Here is a 14,259-nt window from a genome sequence, read left to right as displayed (position 1 = left end):
ACCTCAAGTCCAAGAGACACAATTGCAGTTGCTGATGCAAGTATTGATACAAGCCTATGGCACCGCAGACTTGGTCATATGAGTGAGAAAGGGATGAAGATGCTGCTGTCAAAAGGAAAAGTACCAGAATTGAAGTCCATTGATTTTGACATGTGTGAAAGTTGCATCTTAGGAAAGCAGAAAAATGTGAGCTTCTTGAAAACTGGCAGGACACCGAAGGCTGGAAAATTGGAGTTAGTACACACTGATTTGTGGGGGCCTTCTCCAGTTGCATCCCTTGGAGGTTCAAGGTACTACATCACTTTTATTGATGACTCAAGCAGAAAGGTATGGGTTTATTTTCTGAAAAATAAATCTGATGTATTTGAAACCTTTAAGAAGTGGAAGGTCATGGTTGAGACAGAAACAGGTTTGAAAGTAAAATGTTTAAGGTCAGATAATGGAAGAGAGTACATAGATGGAGGGTTCAGTGAGTATTGTGCTGCACAGGGAATTAGGATGGAGAAGACCATTCCTGGGACACCACAGCAGAATGGTGTGGCTGAGCGCATGAACAGAACTCTCAATGAGCGTGCTAGGAGTATGAGGTTGCATGCTGGACTACCAAAAACTTTTTGGGCTGATGCTGTTAGCACTGCAGCTTACCTGATAAACCAAGGACCTTCAGTTCCCATGGAGTTCAGACTTCCTGAGGAGGTTTGGAGTGGTAAAGAGGTAAAGTTTTCACACTTAAAAGTTTTTGGTTGTGTTTCTTATGTTCATATTGATTCTGATGCTCGTAGTAAACTTGATGCAAAGTCTAAAATATGTTTTTTCATTGGCTATGGTGATGAGAAATTTTGCTATAGGTTTTGGGATGAACAAAACAGGAAGATCATCAGTAGTAGAAATGTGATATTTAATGAACAGGTTATGTACAAGGATAGGTCAACTATAGTGTCAGATGTTACAGGGATAGATCAAAAGAAATCTGAGTTTGTCAACTTAGATGAATTGACTGAAGGTACTGTCCAGAAAAGGGGTGAAGAAGATAAGGAGAATATAAATTCACAAGTAGATCTGAGTACACCTGTAGCTGAAGTCCGCAGATCTTCCAGAAACATTAGACCTCCACAGCGTTATTCACCCACTCTAAATTATCTCCTGTTGACTGATGGTGGTGAGCCAGAGTGTTATGATGAAGCCTTGCAAGATGAGAATTCAAGCAAGTGGGAGTTAGCCATGAAGGATGAGATGGATTCCTTGTTGGGGAATCATACATGGGAACTGACTGAATTGCCAGTAGGAAAGAAGGCTTTGCACAACAAGTGGGTATACAGAATAAAGAATGAGCATGATGGTAGCAAACGTTACAAGGCCAGATTAGTTGTTAAAAGGTTCCAGCAGAAGGAAGGCATTGACTACACAGAGATATTTTCTCCAGTTGTGAAGATGTCAACAATCAGACTAGTACTGGGAATGGTGGCTGCAGAAAACTTACATCTTGAGCAGTTAGATGTGAAGACAGCATTCCTTCATGGTGACTTGGAGGAAAACCTTTACATGATTCAGCCAGAAGGGTTCATTGCTCAAGGACAAGAGAATTTAGTTTGCAAACTAAGAAAGAGCTTGTATGGCCTAAAACAAGCTCCTAGACAGTGGTACAAGAAATTTGACAGTTTTATGCACAGAATTGGGTTCAAGAGATGTGAAGCTGATCACTGTTGCTATGTTAAGTTTTTTGACAATTCTTACATCATATTACTGTTGTATGTGGATGATATGCTTATTGCAAGGTCTAGCATTGAAGAGATTAATAATCTGAAGAAGCAATTGTCCAAACAGTTTGCAATGAAGGATTTGGGAGCTGCAAAGCAAATCCTTGGTATGAGAATCATTAGAGACAAGGCTAATGGTACATTGAAGCTTTCACAGTCAGAGTATGTGAAGAAAGTTCTCAGCAGGTTCAACATGAATGAAACTAAACCAGTGAGCACACCCTTGGGTAGTCATTTCAAACTAAGCAAAGAACAATCACCGAAGACAGAAGAAGAAAGAAACCATATGAGCAAGGTGCCCTATGCCTCAGCTATTGGCAGCTTGATGTATGCTATGATGTGTACAAGGCCAGACATTGCACATGCAGTGGGAGTTATGAGCAGATTCATGAGTAGGCCTGGAAAGCAGCATTGGGAGGCAGTCAAGTGGATTCTGAGATATGTGAAGGGTTCATCAGATACATGTCTTTGCTTCACAGGTGCAAGTTTGAAACTGCAGGATTATGTAGATGCTGATTTTGCTGGTGATATTGATAGTAGAAAGAGTACTACTGGGTTTGTTTTCACTCTGGGTGGTACAGCTATATCATGGGCTTCAAATCTACAGAAGATTGTTACTTTGTCTACTACAGAAACTGAGTATGTTGCAGCAACTGAAACTGGAAAGGAGATGATTTGCCTACATGGTTTCTTAGATGAATTGGGTAAGAAGCAGGAGATGGGCATTCTACACGATGACAGTCAGAGTGCAATCTTTCTTGCCAAAAATTCGGCTTTTCATTCAAAGTCGAAGCACATACAGACAAAATACCACTTTATCCGTTACCTTGTTGAAGATAAGCTGGTAATGCTTGAGAAGATTTGTGGATCTAAGAACCCGGCAGACATGTTGACTAAGGGTGTCACTATTGAGAAGTTGAAGCTGTGCGCAACTTCAATTGGTCTTCTAGCTTGAGGACAGGCGGATGAGTTGCAGGGATGAGGGATTGTGTTATGGAGGATTGTGGCTGATGTTTGCAGCTTGTGAGCCCTTAAGGACTAAGGTGGAGCTGATGGAGGAGTTTGCTCGTGTAGCTTGATCAATTCAAGCCAAGGTGGAGATTTGTTGAAGTGGGCCGTGTGTGGCTTGAATTGCCACAAGCCCACGTCCACCTATTTGACCAAATCCTATTTGGAATAGTAACCCACCTCTTTAGCCGACTTTGACATATATATATATATATATATTAGGTTTTGATAAGCATGTGCAGCCGTGAGATTAAAGAAAAGGAGTAATTCCAATTAACCTAGTTAGCAGCCGCATGAGAGAAAATAGAGAAAAGAGAGGCAGTCAGCTTCTATTCTTATTTTTTTCTGTGAGAGAGTGCTAGGGTGTAATTGGGATTTGAGTTTCTTGAGAGTGTTCTTGTACACTATTGTATTTTTTCCTGATAATAGTGAAATCCCTGCAACTCCGTGGACGTAGGCAAATTACCGAACCACGTAAATATTGTCTTGTGCGTGTGATTATTTTCTTTGACGTGTGTTTTCTCTATTTGTTTTGTTTCTCACAGGTTGGGATTTTGGTTAAATTCCCTACAAATGGTGCATCCCATATTTGAACCCAAAGGGATGCCAACTCCAATCGAATATTTCCCACAATCATACCCTTTTTCCACCTCTAAAGTAATACTAGCTGATTATCAAAGGACCAAGGGCCTCCTCTCAAGATCCTCTCCAAATCAAACTCTTATTGAAATTTGAATTGAAAGAGATTTGGCCCTACTTCAAGAATTTGCATAGATTCATTCAATCCCCACACGCGCCAAATCGTATTCTTCGCTGCTACTTTGTTGAACGACTTACATGTGAGGAATTTTCCAATCAAACTCAAAGTGCAACTTTCAATAGCTTCCAATCTTCCTTCATCCGAGATGGCTATAGTTTCTTCTTCTTCTATAGTCAACTTCATCTTATCGAGCCTATCACACACAGCGTCCTCCATTCTGCCTTGGTTATCACTGGACAATTACCCTTCACACACAGCCAAGGGAGAAAGAACTCGCACTAGAATGAGAGGAAGAGCTCCATGAGAGGGAGAGTTATTTGTCTGCTCTTGCATCTTAATTAAGACAATTGAAATTCACAATTTTCTTGGAACACCAGATGAGGTAAAACTTGTTAAATATTTGCTGAGGCATGCAAAAGTTTTGGTATTGATGACAATATATTGGTACGGTTTAATGATGGATTCAGAAAGCCAAACGACAATGGTAAAGACGAAAGTTGATATATCAAAGTCTCCAAGAGGTTCAAATACCTGTCAACTCATATTTCATCATTTGATGTATTGACTATGTGCTCCATCCTTCTGGAAGATCAGCATCTTTTGAATCACCGTCTGCCTTATTAATGTAAAAATTTATACCAAAGTATAAATTTTTACATTAATAAGGCAGACGGTGATTCAAAAGATGCCTTAGGAAATCCTTACAAACCTGCCTAAGCTAGTGAGCAAGATTTCCTATACTTTTTGATTCAAAAGATGCCTTATTAACGCCTTATTTAGTACTGTAATAACAACAACGTAGTCCTACTCGAAACCAAATATTACCTTGCTTTACCTTAGAAGATTTGGAACTGCTCATTTCAGAGAGCATTTTGATATCCTATTGCTTTCTTAATTATGTGCAAGTGCAACAAGAGGTGAGTGATTGTTATGTGGAAATGATAGTTGTAGATCCATCTAAATAGTTGGTCTTGATTGATATGTTATAGGTGATTGGACTTAAAGAGTGGGTGTGTTCACATTTTCAATTGGTATGACATTGGATTAATTAGAAAATTCTGGTAGCTAGGGAATCCTTCAAAAGAGAACAACCACTACTTCTCTCCTATGGCTTGGAAAGATTTATGCCAATCCAAGAAGGATGGTGACCTTGGTTTCAAATTTTTCAGATTTCAATATCTCCCTGCTAACAAAGCTCGCATGGTGGATTTTAGGAAGAAAATAAAAAAGGAAAATTTTGTATCCAAGCCTTGTCTCAAAATATAAGGTGGATAGGAAATGGCCTTGGGCATAGACTCCAAAATAGGCCTCCTGGACTTGGAAAAGTGTAGAAGCAGCCAAGCCTATTCTTTTCGGTGGAGGCGTGGAGCATGTAAGATTGTGAAAAATGGGGAGTATCTTGGGAGGATTCATGGACGCCAAATCTTCCCAACTTCAAACTAGTGCTTGTTCAAACCCATGGGTAGGACTCACCCTTGAAAACTGGCTTGCAAGGGAAGGGTGTCCAAGAGTCTATAAACACATGATTAAACTTATACTTAATCAATGTGAGATACTAGGATCATAAAAGTGCCTAAGTCACCTAAATGCTTGAATAATTGCCTAGTAGTCTCACAATTATTTACGCCAAACAACCAAGGGTGGGATAAAGCACAACTTTCTCAGTAATTTGAGAATGATTCAGTCAAGGCTATTAAGCAAATTCCAATCAGGACAGGCAGTTCTTCAGATGGGTGGACCTGGACCAAATCATCAAACATCCCCTAAGTGTTAGATCAGCTTATTGGGAAGTTACTGCCTCCAATAGAGGGGATGGGTTTGATGAGGTCAAAGCAAAAATATGGAAGTCTAATTTACATGAGAGGCTAAAGATGATGCTATGGAGAATTGCCTCTGGAATAATTCCTACAAAGGATACCATTTTGGGGCTCAACCCAGACATTGACCCAGCTTGCCCCTATGTGGTGAATCTCCTGAAACTTTAGTCCATCTTCATCCATTGCTAGGCAGCCGGATCGGGAGTGTAATTACCCCTTTTTTTTTTTTTTTTTTTTTTTGACCTTTAAAAAGATCAATGATATTGTTAAGGGGGGGGCAAATGTAATTTTATTGTATATAGGCTGGTATTTTTATAAATAAATTTTGGGCCTAAGAATACTTTTGTCCCTACACACAGCATACTTTCTTAAGCAACGTGAAACAATTATCCATCTTTGTTGTTGTTGTTGTTGTTATTTTTTTTTTTTTTTTTTTTTGAAAAACAAACGTGCGCACACAATATTTGGGAGTTCTTAAAATTAGATTCAATCATGGTAAAATTTGAATGGATTTGATTTTACCACATCATGATCTAAAGATTTTAAATAGATATTGACTAACACTTATTTGAGATCTAATTAAAGTATTATAAGATGTGACAAAATCTAATCTATTCATTTCACAATGAATTAGTAGGCCTTTAATATCTCCACAATGGTTTAGATCATGATGTGGTAAAATCAAATCCATTCACTTTTTACCATGATTGAATATAATTTTAAGAACTCTCAATTCTCAAATATTGTGTGTGCGCCTATTTGTTTTTCAAAAAAAAAAAAAAAGGATAAGTACTAGCATATATACAATAAAATTACACTTGTTCCCCTTAACAATATCATTAATATTTTTAAAGACCATAAAAAAAATTCAGGGGTAGTTACATGCCTCTCCCTTGAGATTTGGAGAAATGACACTCCACCCAAAACTTGAAAATTTATACCCAAAAATTTCGATTTTACCCAAAACAAACAACCCAATCCTTTAAAAAAATTTAAATAAAATAATTTTGTCATTCTCCATCAAAATTTTAAACAAAATAATTGTGTCAATAGATAGTTAGAACTAGAAAATCAGAATACTACGTGCTTATTTGTGGAGTGGTCGTACTTGTGCTTACTTTTTCCAATTTCTACTGCAACTATGGAGTGAGTATTTTCAACTATGAATGTAATCAAAACTAACTTTCGTAATAAAATAGAAGATGATTTTTTGACAGACATTATGATGTTATGGATATCGATGCGACAATTTATATGGATTCAATCATAAAAGATTTTGAATATTTTTAAAAAAATAAACTAAGTTCCATTTTCATTAATGATTTCATTGTAATGTATTAAGAAACAATGATTTTGTATTTTTGTCTTTGTTGATGGTTTTTTAATACTAAATAAATACTTATTTGGAGTTTAATAATGATTTTTTTTAACTTGTGCCTCTAAACTCCAAGTCCTGGCTCTGTTCCTAGTTATGTGTAAGGAGTGGAGTTTGTGATGTGTTTTTGTATTAGAACCTCATTATCTCTCCTTTTTGTGTGTGTGATATTTTTGAAAAAAATAAATAAATAAATGATTAAAGGAGAAGAAGAAGAATAGTATTATACTATTTAGAATTAATAGAGTGTTGGGGGAGAAGCCCATCGATAGCAATGAGCCTGTGATAGTAAGCCCATGGGCCCAGGGAAAAAGTTGGGAAATAAAACATGACCAAGTTGAATAGAGCTGGCCCAACCCATAAACCCTATGAAGGTAGACCAAGAAGTTAGGAAGAAAGGGGAAGGAATCATGATCACTTAAGTCTCTAAAGGGAACCAGCCGAGGATCAACTCCACCTCGGTCATTAGTTGAGTAGCTCCTTGCCATTTGCAACATGCCGAGAGCCCTCCCAGAATGGTGAAGAAAGACAAGAAGTTGTTCAGATCAGGGACAGACCTAGGTGTGGGCCCAGGCCCCTTCGGGTCCAAATTTATATTTTTTTAGTTATCATATATTTCATTTTTGTAGTTGGGCTCCCTTTCCAAAACCTTAGACCTCCTTTTCCCCAATCAACCTAACTAGCCTAACTCAAATAACAACTATCCAATCCAAAAACAATAAAAACATTCATAATAGTGATTGTATTTTAGCAAAAAAACTTTTTTACCACCAAAGAACCAAAAAATCATGTGTTATTGGAAAAGCTAAAGCTAAATTTTTTGCAACTACAGTAAATTTGTATAAATACCAGTTGACTACAGCAAGTTGTTAAAAATAAAATATAATATTTTATTAAGATTACATCTCTTCCTTCAATTAAAAAAAAAAAATCAAATTCTCTCTTTTCCTTTATTATTTTAATGAGTTGTTCATATTATTTTAAATGAAGTGATTAAAAAAAAACAGAACATTTGATATTGGGTCTATTGTAAGTGACGTGGTAAAATAGATATAGTAGATTTTGAGGTGCAAAAAGTTAAAACTTTTAACACTACCACTGTGAATGCTCTAATTTCCAAAAAAAAAAAAAAATCCTAACCAGCCTAGTATTAAAAAAAAAAGTATTTGTTTTTGTCTTTGTTGGTAGATGATTGTATTTTAACATATTTAGAAGTAATGATTTTGTCTATTTTTAATATTCATAATATATGAATGCCTATTTGGAGTTTTTTTCTTCTTCTTTATGCTTTGGTCCCCGCTAACTTAAAATCCTGGGTCTGTCCCTAGTTCAAATGAAAGATCAGACAAGTTCGAGCATCCAAGGGAGGAAACGTTTGACTTAAGCAACCATCCCCTTTGCATTAAATGACTTTCACCTACTAGCTATACTGCATTTGATACTGAATGACCCGTCTGAGTAATGCTAAGCACCCATTTTTCCATCCACTTTCACCTCAAAAAAGAATGTAGAAATGCAAGATAGGACAAGTATCTCCCCCTCTCAAAATCCACCCTTTAGGTGGACAGTAAGGCAAGGACCTCCTTTAGTATAAAATAGGAAATGATCTCCCGTGAGCAAAGGATTCAGAAAACTTCTCAAAAAAAAGTGTCGTGTAAACATAGAACAGATTTAAACAGTTTGTACGTTTGGGTCTACTATAGGTTCTTGGTCTATATTTATTAATTAGTTGTATTGGTTGGGCCCTTGTCAATTTCAAGCGGATTTTACCCAATACAAAGAGAAACCACATTATTCAGTTAAGGGAATTCTAGAGTCAGACTAAATTTATTGCTCTCCTTGTTTGGTCCATAAATTTCTTCAGGTTTTCTCACTTATGGAGTTAACTACCGAAGTGAGAACCAGCTCATTTTATGTGTGAACACTTTGTTATGTCAAACTCTTAGAACACCCACCTACCCGAGCACCCTGGTTTAGAAACTTGCGTGAGGCTCTTGTTATTTCATTCACTTCTTTCTGCTAATATGCCACAATCCTTTCTTATAATATAAGGTAAGGTATTTTAATAGATAATTGCACTTTTTCTTCTTTTGGCTAAATTACAAAGAGAGTTTTGTTTTCAGTGTCATCTCCCATAAATAATATTTTGTGAATCAGCACTTCATAAAATTTCACGATATATATGGTGAAATTTATCTGTTCATTAGTTTTTTGATGTATGTGTTGAAAGTCCACCTATTTAAACATTTGTGATCACTGTGTATACGTGCTTTTCTAAAAACTTTTCCCCAAGTTTCACTACTACATATGCTCTAATATTTATACAAAGACCGCAACAAAATTGTCATTTTCATTTAAAAAGATAAATAAGTAAAATAATTTTTTTTATCCTTTTCAATTCAATGTCTACGACTCATTCTCATCCACAACTCTGCCATAATTTATGGCCTGTTTGGTTAAAGATTTTTAGTATAATTATTTAAATGTTGTGAAAATACACATGTGGGTTAAAAAGTGTTGTAAAAATACATGTTGTAATATTTAAACATTAAAAACTATTGTTTAAATACCCCTACCCAACACACCATTAGTTCTGGGGATCACAACTTTTCCTTAATTCTAATGCAATTCTGGGACCACAATTTTGCCATAATTTTAAGTTGTTTATTATTTTCATATAAATTCACAATTTTTTATCTATCACTCATAATTTGCCACATGAATTGTGTCAAGGCCCAAGGATATTGAAGTTAAATTGGCACATTTTCATACACAAAGTGCTTGGATATTTAAGAAGAAATGATTCGAGTTGCAAACTTAACAACATATTGTAATTATTTCTAAAAAAATATTTTCTTTAAATTTGGATAACTAATAACAATCTGTTGCTATATAATATAATTTTAAAAATGAGTGTATAATTAATTTTTGTCAAGAATAATTATGTTCGAATAAAATTAAATAAAAAAATGTTAATGGATGCCATTTGTTAATAAACTATTCTTTTGAAATTTTTTTATAAAAAAAAAAAAGAGTCACCACCTTGTAATTATCTTTAAAAAAAATATTTTCTTTAAATTTGGATAACTAATAAAAATCGGCTGCTATATATGATAATTTTAAAAATAACTGTTTAATTAATTTTTGTCTAGAATAATTATGTTCAAATAAAATTAAACAGAAAAATTTTAATAGATTTGTTAATAAACTATTCTTTTCAATTTTTTTTTTTTTTTTAAAAGTCACAACCTTTTATATTTCCGTGATATTAAAATATTCCTTAAAAGGATTCTTTATCGAAAGATGCGTAAAAGTAATACTTGCAAGATAAATGAGACAGTCTTCTAAGTTGGAATAAAAATAAAATACAAAAGAAAAGGTAAAACAAAATTGATTATGAAGATATAGGCTCACAGCTTACAGCTTACAGCTCACGACTTGTTTGTTTTTTTTTTTGAGATCGAGCTCACGACCTGTTGATGTGATAATATCTTTTTGTTGCATGATATGACGTGATAACATCCAAAAAATTTAAATGATTGATGTGATAACTCGTACAGAAGAGAAGAGAGAGAGGAAATGCTGGTGAAAAATTATTAGGTATACTAGGACGTGATCTTTTTTAACTTTTTCAACTAATGAAATGTTATTATTTATGTAAATTTAATATCATCTAATAATTTTTATTTTTTATTTTTATACTGATTTGGAAGCTCAGACGTATACTTATATAAATAATATCATCTACTCATTAAATAAATAAATAATATCATCTAATTAGTGGACCATGTCAACCATTCTCATGATATAAATAAGAATTTCTTCTAGTTTTATGGAAAAATGGAGAAGAAGATAAATATTAGTCTCATAAAAAGTATTACAATTTTTACTATAATTTGCCTCGTAACAAGGAGCACTCACATTGAGGCAGTTAAAAGGACTAAATAGTCATTTTAGCAACCCAAACACTGAAAACACACCATACAACCCGAGAGTTAATTTTTCTGAGAGGTATATAATAGCCTACTGTAGCTGAGACATATTTGCTACAATGCTTTTTTGAATCACACACGCTCAACCCTCCCACACGTGACTCGACCTTCACGCATAACCCTATCTCTCTTCTCATTCTCTTCAGCCTTCACGCAGACACACTGCCTCCTCCCACGCTCAACCTCTCTCACGCTCAACCTCTCTCACACCTAGCCTCTCTCTCACGCTCAGCCTCTCTCATGCTCAACCTCTCTCACGCAACAACAAGGATGCCACAAGGTTGAGATCGGTGTTTGGGTTTGATTTGTGATTTGATCGGCGTGGGTTTGATTTGTGATTTGTGGCTATGGGTTTGTTTTGTGATGTTCTGTGGGTTTGTTTTATGGTGGCTGTGGGTTTGTTGGTGGTGGTTGTGCTGTGTTGGCGTTGGATTTTTTTTTTTTTCTTGCTATTGGGGTTTATGGTTGTGGCTGGTGGGCCGACGATGGAGGTGGTGAAAGTAGTTGTGGCTGGTGGGCCGACAGTGGGGTGGTTGTCTGTGGGTTGTGGATGATGGTGGTAGTGAGTTGTTGGGGTTGATTATTATATTTATTTTATTAGTTTATTTATATTATTTTAATGTGAATGTTAAAATAGAAGTTTTGATGTGGGATGAATCGTAAAGTGTGTTGTTAAAATAAAATAAATAAGTTTTTGAACTGGTAAAAGCCAAAAAAAAGTAGGTCATCTGATTCTACTATTTTTTTCCCAATCTAACAACTTTACAACTTGCCACGTAATAAATTATAAAATAATTGTGAAACCCTTTGTATCCCTAATATTTTTCATAGTAAACAATTTGAGATTTATGATATGTGTCAGGCCATTGAAGAAGAACAAAACAGGGCCCACGTATTCTTTTAAAAATTTTTAGTTTTTATCTTTTTGTATTTTCGCCCATTGGCTTGTTTCCATGAGAGAAGCAAATTTTACGTTGCTTTTATTAGTGAAATGACATTTGATATGAGCTTGGCTTATCTGAAGAGATATTCCTCCACAGACCATCTTTCCTAATCTTTCCACTTGCATGTTACTTAGAGGACTCTAAACTTAACACTCTCGCTACTATTTATTTGCCCTCGGACCAATCAAAGTTCTCGGTCAAAGTCCAAGGCCCAATATACAATTTTGGGCCCTTATCCCTATTGTTCTTTTTCTTTTTTTAATTCAATTTAATTTTCTTCTTGATTTTTTTTTTTTCAAGTTTGTCATAAAAGATTTCAAGCATATCCTAAGAAAGGTTTGTAATCATATGTAAATTCATTAAATGCAAAATTCATATGCAAATAGTTTGATATATGTAACTAAAAATAATATTATAACATAACTAATAAGAATTATTTATTTATTCATAAGAATTATTTATTTTGTTATAATAATTATTAAAATATAATAATTATTTTTACATGTATTCTATAAATTTTATCATAAAACCGTACAACACACGAGCCTTTCTCTAGTATATATATATGGGTCATGCTAACTAGTGCTCTTAGGGCACTCATTAATAATCCATTTTAAGAAAATTTTGATACCATTTTTATGGGAAATTGAAAAAGCTATCAAAATATTAATTACTTTTTTTCATTTCCCATAAAAACTTTCTTTAAATGGATTATTAACCAGTGCCCTAAGAGCACTCGTTAGCATTTCCCTATATATATAATGCCAAAGCTTAAAAAAAATTCATATAGATCTCAAATTGGAGTTTAAGTTTTTGCCATTTGTCCCTCCTAATTTTTCTTGTTTTTGGTACAACTATTTACTACACTACAAAAATCAAGGAATCCAATTTAATTTTCTTGAAGTTTTGTGCTAAATGAGTTATTAAGTGAGAAAACCATATAATCATAATTAACAAACCTTAAAGAAATCACCATCAATGATTCATTTTTCTTATAGTATTATTATTATTATAAAAATAGTAGTTGGGCAAAAAATCACCGAAGGATTTTTTTTTTTTTTTTTTGTATTAACAAGAAGACAAAAAAATTATGCTCAAGTTTTTTTTTTATTATATATATTTAACTTTTTTGTATATGACAAAAAAAAAAAAAAAAATGAGTCATACCGGGTTGACCCAATCCATTAAAAGACCAAGTAAGGGTTATTGGTTTTACAATATGCAATTTAAGTTCACAAAGTGATTAAAGTTAAACCATACCTTGTGCCCCTAAACTTATCCATTGGATGACTTTAGAGAAAAATAATATCAAACTCAGTACTGATGGCAGTGCCAATGGTCATCATGGGAATTGGGTTTTGAGGTTCTCTTTACATTTTTTTTTTTTTTTTTTTTTTTTTTTGAGAATCAGGTTCTCTTTACATTTTACAAATAGTTTTGTTGCTAAATAATGAGCTATACATTATGGATTGCATCTGGCCTGGGAAAGAGGATTTAGACATGTCCAAATAAGAAACCGACTCCCACTTGCTCTTGGTGGTCTCTTGGTCACTTTTCATTTCCGTCCTTCCCATTTTTTGGCTTTTTGTACAAATTAAATGCGTGTGAAACTGTCAGTCCACTAATTATCCAAAATAATAAACAAAAGAGGCCACTTTTATTGGCCTATAGATCTTGGATTCTTTTTGTCATTTTCTTCATTTATATTAACTCTTTAAAATTTTACAATAGCCTTTTTCCTATAATCATATTGTAACTCTAATTAAAGTTTATTAAAATTAATATATATAATAAAAAATTAATATATAAAAAGTCGCTTTCATTCAACCAAAAATAATATATAATAACTGGACCGAGAAACAAGATAAGATCGGACCTAAGATTCTTGCCTCACATGTATGCACGAGGTTGTCCAATATCATCAAATTGATATAAAATCAGTATTTTACTATTATCAAACAAGAACTTCTCATTAATTAACCTCATTAACCCATGAGTCTTCCAATTTTTTCCTGAGTGGTTGAGTTAACCAAATTATAGATAAGATTTTTGCTACAAAATTAGTTATGGTCTAAGACTACAACTTCTCTCTCTCTCTCTCTCTCTCTCTCTCTCTCTCTCTCTCTCTATATATATATATATATATATAAATAAAAAATAAAAACCTTAAGGCTATAACTTTCCTCAATGTCTTTTCATTTGAGGTGAATTTTATGAAATTTATCATTGGATTACATCTTATTTTAAATCCTCCATACTTGCAAAATTTTTAGAAAATTAAAGATTAATTCCTAAGTCATCAGTAAATTGTTTAAATTGCAAGTTTTTGTAGTTTAAAATTATGCATAAAAAAAGAGCTTATAGATAAATATAATAAATAATATATGATTGATATAAAATTTAACATGTTTATTAAGAGGGCAGAGAACATACAATTTAACGGTTAAATTTTTAAAATATATAGTAATATTTATTTTATTGAATAAAGTTATAGTTTTAAAATACAACTAATTTTGTAGCTAAATTTTGTCCTCACATTATTATCATGATAAATATTCTATTAGTTCATTTTATTTTTTATTTTTAACATTAAAATGCACCAGTAA

At 33.7% G+C, this 14,259-nt stretch overlaps 2 protein-coding genes across 3 annotated transcripts in view; both read left to right on the top strand.

The window, feature by feature from the left end:
* The window catches only part of LOC126694688 (F-box protein At4g22280-like), a 94,684-nt gene that overhangs the window by 78,268 nt on the left and 2,157 nt on the right, over positions 1-14,259 (top strand). The gene's annotated exons all lie outside the window — the stretch shown is intronic.
* Positions 1-14,259, top strand: part of LOC126694687 (F-box/FBD/LRR-repeat protein At5g56420-like) — a 64,192-nt gene that overhangs the window by 47,776 nt on the left and 2,157 nt on the right. The window lies entirely within an intron of this gene.

This window comes from Quercus robur, chromosome 8, assembly GCF_932294415.1.
Source record: "Quercus robur chromosome 8, dhQueRobu3.1, whole genome shotgun sequence".
Classification (NCBI taxonomy): Eukaryota; Viridiplantae; Streptophyta; class Magnoliopsida; order Fagales; family Fagaceae; genus Quercus; species Quercus robur.
Note: the sequence above shows the minus strand (reverse complement) of the source record. Positions and strands in the feature narration are given on the sequence as shown.